Here is a 13268-nt window from a genome sequence, read left to right as displayed (position 1 = left end):
TTCTTTTTACCATTAGGAGACTATCAGGACAGCCTTTAGTAACATGACCATGGGTTCCAGGGCTAGGGCTTCCCTATTGTTTGAGATAGCCCAGGTGGCCTGATGCTTGGAGTAGAGGGAACCCCGGGGATTATCCCCAGAAACCCTTGATCTCATTCGGTCCATTTTCCAGGTCTCAGGACATGGACGGAGGTCAGAGGACAGACACCAGAGTGGACGGGACAAGGTCTACTGGACCAGTGTTGTGTTTTACTAATGGAAAGTACTGGGAAGAGGCCACAGTGGTTCATGCTCACTCATTCCCTGCCTTGTTTCTGTTTTTGATGTTTAGTTATTATTGTGTATGTGTACTGTTTGTGTGAGAATGTGTGCATGTGTATGGTCAGAGGACAACTTTCAGAACTATGTACCCTCCTTCCCTTGTTGTTCTGGGGTTTGGATTCAGGTAATCAGACTTACGTAATGAATGTCTTTACCTACTGAGAGGTCCTGCATTCTTTTTCTCTTATTTGTTTATTTTTATATTATTATTATTATTATTATTATTATTATTATTATTATTATTTATTTGCTTTTTCAAGACTGGGTTTCTCTGTGGTTTTGGAGCCTGTCCTGGATCTAGCTCTTGTAGACCAGGCTGGTCTCGAACTCCCAGAGATCTGCCTGCCTCTGCCTCCCGAGTGCTGGGATTAAAGGCGTGTGCCACCACCGCCCAGCCTTGTTTTTTTTTAATATTTTATTTATTATGTATACAATATTCTGAGAGGGCACAAGACCTCATTACAGATGGTTGTGAGCCACCATGTGGTTGCTGGAAATTTAACTCAGGACCTTTGGAAGAGCAGGCAATGCTCTTAACCACTGAGCCATCTCTCCAGCCCCCTGTTTTTTGTATTTTTATCCAACCTACTCCAAGCAGGCACTGAGCACTAAAGACTAGGGCTGCCACAAGGGACTACAGGGTTCCAGCATTGCTGGGAAGTAAGAAGAAGGTGTAATGATCTGTTCTGTCTCTTTAAGAGACAAGCCATGCCCACTCCTTCCCCCATCTGCTGAGACAGGTTGATATTCAACTTTCAGCCTGAGTTCTCTTTTTTTTTTTAAAAAAAAAAAAAGGTCACCTTCCATTTCTTTTTTTATGTATTTATTTATTATGTATACAATAGTCTATCTGTATGTATGCCTGAAGGCCAGAAGAGGGCACCAGACCTCATTACAGATGGTTGTGAGCCACCATGTGGTTGCTGGGAATTGAACTCAGGACCTTTGGAAGAGTAGGGAATGCTCTTAACCTCTGAGCCATCTCTCCAGCCCCCCTGAGTTCTCTTTTCCATCTCCCTTTTCTCTCTCTCTTCTCTTCTCCTCTCTCTCTCTCTCTCTCTCTCTGTCTTTGTCTCTCTCTCTCTCTCCCTCTCTCTCCTCTTCTCTTCTCTCTTCTGCCCCTTCCCTTCCATACTTCCATAACCCACTTAATAAATATCTAACTCCACTCTGCATGGCTTGCCTATCCATGTCTCTGTCTCTTGCCGGTCCACCATGTGTCTCCCTGCCTGGGACTGGCTGCTCTCAGGGCCCTCTGCCTGCTGTCACATGGCCTGCTACCACCACTTGGGGACATGCAGCGTTTATGCTGCCTGCTGCCATCGGGGATCCTGCAGCATTTTTAATTTTTCCATTACAGAAGGGAATAATTGTACAAAGAAGAATGTAGAACAAAGGAATAAAAATTCAGGTAAGGGAGGCTGGAGAGATGGCTCAGAGGTTAAGAGCACTGACTGCTCTTCCAGAGGTCCTGAATTCAGTTCTCAAAAAACCACACGGTGGCTCACAACCATCATAATGAGATCTGGAGCCCTCTTCTGATGTGCAGACCGAAAATGTATATGTAATAAATAAATAAATAAATAAGCATTAAAAAAATAATTCAGCTAGGAAGGCCTGGGGATACAGCTCAGTTGGTAGATTGTATGCCTAGCAGGCATAAGGCTCTGAGTTCAAGCCACAATATCACAAAAACAAATGAACAAAAAAGAACCCAGACCGGAGGAGAAGGAGAACAAGAGTGTAGCTCAGTAGATAGAATATTTGTTCAATCTCAGCATGACATAACCCATGGGTGATTGTGCTGCTCTCCTATAATTCCAGCAGTCAGGAGCACAGTCACATGAGGGCATGTTCTCCCTCGAGACATTTCCTAGCCTGTTCATAGGCTGGGGGAAGAGGCATGGTCTTGTTGGAACAAATGCCATTTCTGAGTCCAGTCAAGTTTATAGGCCTTGTCATTTCCGAGCTTGTTCATAAAGACAGGTAAGCGGGAATGCCAACATGCCAGTTACAAGCTTTGACACATGGAAGAGATACACGGCATACTTGTCCACATGCCATTTCCAAATCTGGTCACATGTGACATATATGGGCATGCTGTCTCATATGTCTATTTTGGGGGACAGTATGGATACATTGGAGTACCTGCCATTTACCACCTAACTCCCATAGAGGGGAGTATTGCAACTCCACTTCTGAGCCCATTCACAAGGGCTCAGTGTGTCCTTTCTGAGAATGAGGTGTGGGAGGTGGATCCACGTGTTGCTTCACATTTATTTTCCAAGCACAGTCTAACAGAGGAAGTGTCAGAGCATGCTTGCCCTCAAGACATTTTTGAGCCCAGTTACATAAAGGGTACATGGGCATGTTTGCCCATGTCATTACCAAGCCCAGTCACAGGGAGGGGGTGTACTGACAAGTGTGCTCACACGACATAACTGAGCCTGGTCATATGGTGGGGATGTATGGACATGTTTCCCCACAAGCCATTTTCTGTCTTTTTTTGTTTTTGTTTTTGTTTATTTGTTTGGTTTGGTTTTTTCAAGGCAGGGTTTCTCTGTAGCTTTGGTAGACCAGGCTGGCCTTGAACTCAAAGAGATCTGCCTATCAAAGGTGTGCACCACCACTGCCCAGCTAAGAGAATTCTGTCTTTGTTTTGTTTTGTTTTTTGAGACAGGGTTTCTCTGCAGCTTTGGAGCCTGTACTGGAGCTAACTCTTGTAGAACCGGCTGGCCTTGAACTCACAAAGATCTGCTTGCCTCTGCCTCCCAAGTGCTAGGATTAAAGGCATGCGCCACCACCACTCAGCTTTTGTTTTTGTTTTTGAAACAGGATTTCTCTTTTAGCCCTGGCTGTACTGGAACTCACTCTATAGACCAGGCTGGCCTTGAACTCAGAGATTCGCCTGTTTCTGCCTCCCAAATGCTGAGATTAAAGGTGTGTGCCACCATGCCCAATTACAAGCCATTTTCTAACCTGGTAACATGGAGGAGTGTATGGCCATGCTGCCCCCACGTGTATTTTGAAGCTGGTTGCATTGGAGTACATGTTATTGATGACTCTGATCATTTGGGGTTATATGTATGTTGACCCACATGCTAGTTCCAAGCCCATTCATATGGAGTGGTGTATGGATATGTTTGTCAACATGCATTTCTGATTCTGTTAACATGGCAGGTGTATTGAACATGGTCATATGGTGGGCAGTATATTGCCCACACGGCATTTAAGAGGCTGGTCAAATGGAGGGTATAAGAGCATGTTGGTCCATCTGCCATTTCTGAGAATTGTCAAAAGGGCATGTTGTATGGGCATGTTTTGAGCCTGGACACATAGAAGACTGTACTGGCATGTTTGGACACATGATACTTACTTAGGACCTTAGTCATTTAGGGGTATAAGGGAATTTAACCCACATACCAGTTCTGTGACCTATAATATGGAGGCGTGCATGGGCATGGTAGCCCAGATGCTCTTTCTGAACCTAGTCCTATTGGCTCACTTGCTATTTCCAGATCTTCAGGGATATGAATACTCACATGCTGTTTTCGAGTCTAATCCCATAGAGCTTTGAGCATGTTGCCACCACTTCGTATCTGAGGCTGGTCATAAGATGAGTGGTGGGCGTGTTCATCCTCAGGCTTATTTATGTGGGGGGACCATGTTGGCTCACATGCCTCTTTTGAGGCTGTTAGCATGGTGAAATGTAGGGATGTATTGGAGCACGTGATATTTACTACCCCTGCTGTTTAGGGGGTGTATGGGCATGTTTGCCCTTAATTTATTTCTTAGCCTGCTCACTTGGGGGCTATAAGTACACGTTGAACCAAATGCAATTTCCAAATCAGGTCACATATATGTGTATGAATGCATGTGTATGTTCACACAACTGTGTTTCCTTGCTTGTTCATATGTTGGGTGTATATATCATGTTCAAACACATATATATGAAAGATCTGCTGGGTGGTGATGGTACACATCTTTTTTTTAATATTTATTTATTATGCATACAATATTCTGTGTGTATGCCTTCAGGCCAGAAGAGGGCACCAGACCCCATTATAGATGGTTGTGAGCCATCTCTCCAGCCCTATGGTACACGTCTTTAATCCCAGCACTCAGAGGCAGAGGCAGGCCAATCTCTGCGAGGTCAAGGCCAGCTTAGTCTACAGAGCAAGTTCCTGGACAGGCTCCAAAGCTACACAGAGAAGCCCTGTCTCAACAAGAAATAAAAAACAAAAACAAGGGGCTGGAGAGATGGCTCAGTGGTTAAGAGCATTGCCTGCTCTTCCAAAGGTCCTGAGTTCAATTCCCGGCAACCACATGGTGGCTCACAACCATCTGTAATGAGGTCTGATGCCCTCTTCTAGCCTTCAGAAATACAGACAGAATATTGTATACATAATAAATAAATATTTAAAAAAAAACAAAAACAAAGAAAAGAAAGTTGGGAAATGCTTGTGTGAGCATACACACCTAGATACAACAGGCCTAGAAAATACATGTGTTTGAATATGCATATATACTCCTTTTGCTGTTGTTTTGAGACTGGGTTTTTCTGTGTATTCCTGGTTGTGTTGGAACTTACTCTGTAGACAAGGCTGGTCTGGGACTCACAGAGATTTGCCTGCCTCTGACTCCCAAGTGCTGAGATTCAAGGCGTACACAACCACTGCTTGACCTGTACTGTAGCTGGACTTTCTTGTTCGACTTTCTTTGGACCACCAGCCCCCAGATAACAACATGCAGATTTATTATTAATTATAAAAGTTTGGTCTTATCTTAGGCTTTTTTTGTTTGGTTTTTTTTCTCAATACAGGGTTTCTCTGTAGATTTGGAGATTGTCCTGGAACTAGCTATTATAGACCAGCCTCGAACTGCCCCAGCCACCACTGCCCGGAAATTAATCCATTTCTATTAATCTATGTTTTATCACGTGGCTCGTTACCTTTCCTTCATACTGTACATCCAACTTCCTCTGTGTCTTGGTGGTGAAATCTGCACTCCTAGATTCATCCCAAGTTCCCCTCTTTCCCCAGAAGTCCTGCCTCTTCTCTCCTAGTTATCAGCTCTTTATTAAACCATCACAGCGACACATCTTCACACAGTGACCAAAAAGATTATTCCACAAAATTGGCCATATACTTATACATATGAAAGAACAAGGAAACACATTTGTGGGAACATATACACCTACATATGACAAAACTAGGGAAATACGTGTGTGTGGACTGCATTTATACCTACATATCACACAACTAAAAAATACATGTAAACATGAGCATATTTGCTATATATGACAAAACTAGGAAATGCATGTATGTGAACATGCACATATACATTCACATACATACATTTCCCAACTTTTATGTTATGTGTTTATGTGCATATTCACATATTTGTATCTCCTACTCTGTTCTATGTAGATGAATATGTTGTTGTTCACAAACATATTTTTCTTAGGTCAGACATATGTAGGTGTAAATGCATGTAGATGTGGATGTCTATGCTGACACTTTTTTTTTTTTGATTTTTCGAGACAGGGTTTCTCTGTGGCTTTGGAGCCTGTCCTGGAACTAGCTCTTGTAGACCAGGCTGGCCTCGAACTCACAGAGATCCTCCTGTCTCTGCCTCCGGAGTGCTGGGATTAAAGGCGTGTGCCACCACCGCCCGACTGACACACATATTTTTGAACATTGTCATGGGTGGGTTTATATCTGCAGGTTCACATACATGCATTTCCTAGATCTGTATTATGCTGGTGTATAACATACACATGTTCACATTTTTTTATTTTCCAGCTAGATCATATGTATGATCATAGGCATGTATTTCCTATCTCTGTCATATGTAGTGTTAGGGTTAGAGTTGATGCTCAGGGTTGGTTAGGGTTAGTGTTAGGATTAGTATTATCAGGTTAGGCGAAGGGTTGGGAGTAGGGCTAGGGTTATATAGTTGTAGACGGTTAGAGTTGAGGATTAGTATTATATCAGGTTAGTTAAAGGGTCAGGAGTAGGGTTAGGGTTATATAGTTGTAGACGGTTAGAGTTGAGGATTAGTATTATATCAGGTTAGTTAAAGGGTCAGGAGTAGGGTTAGGGTTATATAGTTGTAGACGGTTAGAGTTGAGGATTAGTATTATATCAGGTTAGTTAAAGGGTCAGGAGTAGGGTTAGGGTTATATAGTTGTAGACGGTTAGAGTTGAGGATTAGTATTATATCAGGTTAGTTAAAGGGTCAGGAGTAGGGTTAGGGTTATATAGTTGTAGACGGTTAGAGTTGAGGATTAGTATTATATCAGGTTAGTTAAAGGGTCAGGAGTAGGGTTAGGGTTATATAGTTGTAGACGGTTAGAGTTGAGGATTAGTATTATATCAGGTTAGTTAAAGGGTCAGGAGTAGGGTTAGGGTTATATAGTTGTAGACGGTTAGAGTTGAGGATTAGTATTATATCAGGTTAGTTAAAGGGTCAGGAGTAGGGTTAGGGTTATATAGTTGTAGACGGTTAGAGTTAGAGAACTAGTGTAAGCAGCAGAGGTTTAAAGGTAGGAATTTAGGTTTTGGAGTTAGTATTAGATCAGAAATAGGTTTAAATCTAGGTTTAGGTTTAAGTTAGGATGAGCTTTGTGATACTTAGGCATATAATTGGGCTAGCTGCACAGGCAGACTTGTTTTAGGGTTGGCTGTGGTGATGGTGAAGGTTAGTGCTGAGCCTAGGGTTTGTGTTACAAACAGCCATGTAGTTAAGGTTGTGTGCAACCTTAGATTCAAGGTTATAGTTATGTGTAAATGTGGGGTTAGGTTTAACGCTGGAATTATGTCCTAGGTTTGTTTTAAGGCCAGGCTTAGTGCTGAGGCTGTGGCATAGGTTACGATATGGGTTGCAGCTGGGGTTTCTGTCAAATGTTAGTGTTACAGTTACGGTTATATTTACAGTTGGATTTATGTATAGAGTTAGGTTTAAGGCAGGGGTCAGGGTTAATGTTAGGGATTATGTTAGGGTTAAGCCTATTGTTGGGGTTATTATGTGTTATATTTACGGAAGGCTTGGGGAAATGGTTCTGGCTGGATCTTTGGTTATGTTTAGGGTTAGCGCTGGAGCTACAAGTAGAGTTAGGGACATGTTTAGTTTTTGTTAGAGGTTTAGAATTAGGCCAATGTTGGTGCTTAAGGTTAAGACTATGAGTAGGGTTAGATGAAGGGGAAGGTTTAGTTTAGGCTATGGCTCGTGTTACAGTTAGAGCTTGGGCTATTGTTTGGGTTACATATAAGGTTGGGGTTTGTGTTAGTTCTAGGGTCAAATGCTATGGCTGGGGATAGTTTTAGGTTTTGGCTTATAGTTAGACTTACGAGTTTTTCTTTTTTTTAATATTTATTTATTTATTATGTATACAATATTCTGTCTGTGTGTATGTCTGCAGCCCAGAAGAGGGCACCAGACCTTATTACAGGTGGTTGTGAGCCACCATGTGGTTGCCGGGAATTGAACTCAGGACCTTTGGAAGAGCAGGCAATGCTCTTAACCTCTGAGCCATCTCTCCAGCCCTAGACTTAGGAGTTTTTCTAAGGTCAGGGTTAAGCTGGACTATGACAGAGCTAAGGTTTTGTTTGGGCCTTCAGTCAGGGTTTAGAGTTAGGGATATGTTTAGAATTTCATTTAGAGTTAGAACTCAAATTAGGCCAGTGCCAAAGCGCAGTGTTCTGGTTATGGCTAGGGTTAAAGATTAGGGATATAGTTTGGGCTAGAGGTACGGTTAGGGCTAGTGTTATGATTAGGGCTGGTTTTAGGTTTAGGCCTAATTCTAGGGTTATAGTTGGGACTTGTGTTATGGTTAGACCTAGTGCTGGTCTTTTTTTTTTTTTTTTTGGTTTTTCAAGACAGGGTTTCTCTTTAGTTTTGGAACCTGTCCTGGAACTAGCTCTTGTAGACCAGGTTGGCCTCGAACTCACAGAGATCCGCCTGCCTCTGCCTCCCAAGTGCTGGAGTTAAAGGCATGTGCCACCACTGCCCAGCTTATGGTTGGTTGGTTCTTGAGATATGTTTAGAACCGGTTAGGTGTTGCAGAATATTTGTTTACACTGTGTGAAGATATGTTTCTGTGATTGGTTTAAGAAAGAGGTGAATGACTGGTAGCTAGGCAGGAGAGAATAGGCAGGACTTCCAGACAGAGAGGAACTCAGATGTATTTAGGCTCACATGAGACACCTGCAAGACTCAGAACAAGTTGGACATACAAAATGGAACAGAGGTAGAACAGCCACATGGCAGAAGAGCTAGTTGGGAATGAGCCTAAGCTGAGACCAAGTTTTCATAATTAATAAGAAGTCTCCGTGTTGTTATTTGGGGGCTGGTGATTCAAAGATAGTCTGACAAGAAAGCTTACTACAATGATGTCCAGACTTACTTATGATTAGGACTGAAATGAAGGTTAGTTTTACGACTTAGTCTAGGCTTAGGATCATTGCTAAGGAGAAGGTTTGTGTCAGAGTTATGGTTATTTTTTTTTTTTATTGAACCTGGATCCTTTGGAATGGTTATTTTTATTTTAGGATGTTGGCTAGGTTTATTGTTGGGGTAAGTCTAGTGTTAGTGTCAGTTTGATGATTAAATGTGATGACAGTGATTCATTTTAGGGTTATGTTTATGGTTAGGTTCTATCCTGGACTTGAGGTTAAATATAGGGTTTGGGTTAATATTAGGGATAGATCTATTGTTATGGTTAGGGTTATAGTTGGGATACTATTAGGGCTAAGATTGGGTATGGTCATGGCTGAGGCTTTGCTTAACATTACGTTAGGGTTATAGTTGGTGTTATTCTAGGATCAGGGTCTACATTATGGCTGGTCTTAGGGTCAGGGCTAAAGCTATGGATAGGGTTACCACTTGGGTTATACTCCAGATTATTACTTTCTCTGGACAGGGTTAGTGCTAGATTCAGGGTTTGGTTCAAGGTTAGGTTATTGTGATTAGAGTTAGGGTTATAGGTAGAGTTAAACTTAGATTTATGTCTGGGTTCATTGTTAGGCATAGAGCTGGGTTAGGTTAGGGTTCCCTTACCACTAGAGTTATGGTCAGGACTACAGTTACCTTTCATCCAAAGGCTATTGTTAGGGTTAGTGGCTTAGGGTTAGGATATAATTTAATAGTGTTGGACCCTAGAGTCCAATTACTGAGGAGGAGTCACCTCAAGAAAACACTCTCACACTGCAGTTGATGTAAAAGCATTAGGATTTTAATTCTGTTGTGACAGGGTCACTCAACATTCAAGCCAAGGACTCCGAATCACTGGTACAGGCTACTTTAAAGCAAAAAGCCATAGAAACAAGGGATGGGAAATCAGGGGTTGTTTTCCAACTATTGGGATTGGCTTATTCAAAGGTAAGAGAAAACATTTGAGGGTTACTTTGTTGTTGTTGTTTTTTTTTTTGAGACAGGGTTTCTCTGTGGTTTTGGAGCCTGTCCTGGAACTAGCTCTATAGACCAGGCTGGTCTCGAACTCACAGAGATCCGCCTGCCTCTGCCTCCCGAGTGCTGGGATTAAAGGCGTGCACCACCACCACCTGGCTTGAGGGTTACTTTGACCCCTTCCCAGGGACTGAGTCAAAACATCAGGAACTGAGTCAACATCTTGCCCCAATTTCAATAACTGAGTTCTATCTGGAGAACATTCACAAAGACTCAGGGAGATGGAAAGTTTCCAACAAGTTTAGTATGTGTGTGGGTAATTGTTAGATTCGTGGTTCCCCTAAGGCTGAGAGGCCTCAGAGTTATTTTAGAGTTCTACAATTGATGGAGGTGTGTCCTCTCTCTTATCTGTTGTTTCATTGGTTAACTAATAAAGAAAACTGCTTGGCCTGATAGGACAGAAAATTAGGTAGGTGGAGTAGACAGAACAGAATGCTGGGAGAAAGAAGCAGAGTCAGGCAGACACCATGATTCTCCCACTCCAGACAGACGCAGGTTAAGATCTTCCCTGGTAAGCCACCTCGTGGGCTACACAGATTATTAGAAATGGGTTAGATCAATATGTAAGAGCTAGCCAATAAGAGGCTAAAACTAGTGGGCCAGGCAGTGTTTAAAAGAATACAGTTTCCGTGTAATTATTTCGGGTAAAGCTAGCCGGGTTGCAGGAAGCAGCCCACCGCTCCTATTACAACATATAATAGTTGTAGAGTTATGACTATGCTGGGGATAAATTTCAGACTGAAGTTTCTGTCCTACCTGGTCCTGCAGCTGTTCAGTCCCAAATAAACACACAGAGGTTTACATTAATTATAAACTGGTTGGCCCATTAGCTCAGGCTTCTTATTAACTCTTATAATTTACATTAGCCCATAATTCTTGTCTTTGTTAGCCATGTGGCTTGGTACCTTTTTGGAGAGGCAGTCACATCTTGCTTGCTCTATAACTGGCTTTCTCTCTGTCTGGGTGACCACTGTAGACTGAAACTTCCTTCTTCCCAGAATTCTCATTGCCCCACCTCTGCTTCCTGCCTGGTCACCCTTCCTATACTTCCTGGCTGGTATTTTATTAAAAATAATATAAGTAAAAATAATAAAACGGGCGATGGTGGCGCACGCCTTTAATCCCAGCACCTGGGAGGCAGAGGTAGGCGGATCTCTGTGAGTTCGAGACCAGCCTGGTCTACAAGAGCTAGATCCAGGACAGGAACCAGAAAAGCTACGAAGAAACCCTGTCTCGAAAAATCAAAAAAAAAAAAGTAAAAATAATAATAGGATAAAAGACTATTGTCCCACAGCAAGATAGGATTAAGATTATGTGTTGGGAACATAGCATGAAGCATCTTTCCTCTACTAATCTCAAGAGAAACCAGAAATGTTAAGCATGCAGGACTGTCTTTCCAATGGGAAAGATGAAAAACCTGTACTTCTATCCAGAAAGCTGAGAACTGGGAATGACCGATGACCTGGTGATCTGTGTTAGCTGCTGGGTCAGGTCACATCAACATATCAAGCTCCTACAACCAGGACCAAAGGTGGCTAATAAATAGCCCAAATGCCCCCCCACCCCGGTTTTGTTTTTGGAGAAAGGATTTCTCTGTTACTTTGGAGCCTGTCCTGGAACTAGCTCTTGTAGAACAGGTTGGCCTTGAACTCACAGAGGTCTGCCTGCCTCTGCCTCCCAGAGCACTAGGATTAAAGGTGTGACCTACCACTGCCCTGCAGCCCAGATGATTTTTGTACTATCTGTATGACCTAGAACTGGTCAGATCCTTAGGCTCTTAATCAGGTACAGGTAGCCTATCTCTAGAACCCATCTTCTTGGGAGAAATAAAATATGTACCCTGAGTTGAGTTTCAGTGTAATTACACTTATTTGTGCAATGGGAGATTGTATTATACCAGGAAACATTTTTCCAAACTCCACTGTGCTGCAATGCATTGGGAATAAACGCCCCAAAGTCTGATCCAGTTTGACCAAGTCAACCTATACCCGGTTTCCACTCTTATCTCTTCATGTGATTTGTTTCTCAGTATGACACCTGCAGGGACCCTCTCAATTATGCATAGATTTAGGCTTAGTATGAGTGTTAAGAGTTGTTCTAGGGCTGGAGAGATGGCTCAGTGGTTAAGAGCACTGGCTGCTCTTCCAGAGGTTCTGAGTTCAATTCCCAGCAACCACATGGTGGCTCACAACCATCTGAGATCTGGTACCCTCTTCTGGCATGTGGGCATACATGGAGGCAGAATGTTGTATATATAATAAATAAATAAATCTTTAAAAAAAAAAAGAGTTGTTCTAGAAGCTGGGCGGTGGTGGCGCCTTTAATCCCAGCACTGTGAGTTCAAGGCCAGCCTGGTCTAAGCTAGCTCCAGGACAGGCTCCAAAGCTACAGAGAAACCCTGTTTCAAAAAACCAAAAAAAATAAATAAATAAAATAAAATTAAATAAATAAATAAATAAATAAAAGGAAAAAAAGAGTTGTTCTAGAGTGGCTGGAAAGATGACTTAGAGGTTAAGAGCACTGATTGCTCTTCCAGAGGTCCCGCGTTCAATTCCCAGTAATTACATCGTGGCTCACAACCATCTGTAAGGAGATCTGGTGTCTTCTTCTGGTGTGCAGGCCTCTAATCAGGCAGAACATTACATACATACAAATAATTAAATAAATAAATCTTTTATTTATTTATTTTGTTTCTTGTTTTTTTCAAGATAGGGTTTCTCTGTGCAGCTTTGGAGCCTGTCCTGAAACTCGCTCTGCAGCCTTGAATTCACAGTGCTGCCTCTGCCTCCCTGCTGGGATTAAAGGCGTGCGCCACCACCGCCCTGCTAGGATTAAGTTTTATTATGGCTAAGACCATGTTTGTTGCTAGGAGTAGGGTTTGTGCTCGCCTAGGTTTAGGTTAAGTGTTATAGTTTAGCTAGGATTATATGTAGTCTAAGATTATTTTAGGCTGGGTTTAAAGTTGCTGTTACACTTGGGCTTTTAATTAGGCCTTCTGTTAATGTTATTGCTGTGGTTTGGTTTAGTGTTTATGGCTAGGGATGGGGTTAGCAATTTGGCTATGGTAAGTATAAGGGATGTGATTAGATTTAGGGTTAAGTTTGGACATAGGGTTAGGATTAGTATTGAGGCAAGACTTAGTTTTAGGGCTAGGTTAAGTTTTGGGTTTTGGTTAGGTTTAGGACTAGGTCTGATTCTGGCAGGACAAAGGTTAATGTTATCAATGGGACTGGCGTTAGAGTTAGAGCTAGTTTTATTATTTGGTTTAGGGCTAGACTATTTTATGTTTAGGGTTGAGACAATGGTTACGGTTTAAGGTGAGCCCTAAAGTGTGTATTAAGTGTAGTGTTAGTTTGAGTGTTAGGTTTAGGCTAAGGTTTGGCTTATGGTTATTGTTTTTTTCTTTTTTTTTGGTTTTTTCTAGACAGGGTTTCTCTGTGGTTTTGGAGCCTGTCCTGGAACTAGCGCTGTAGACCAGG

Source organism: Microtus oregoni, unplaced genomic scaffold (genome assembly GCF_018167655.1).
Source record: "Microtus oregoni isolate MIOR12 unplaced genomic scaffold, Mior012 000003F_ref0000135, whole genome shotgun sequence".
NCBI classification, from domain to species: domain Eukaryota; kingdom Metazoa; phylum Chordata; class Mammalia; order Rodentia; family Cricetidae; genus Microtus; species Microtus oregoni.
This window is presented reverse-complemented; position numbering follows the sequence as displayed.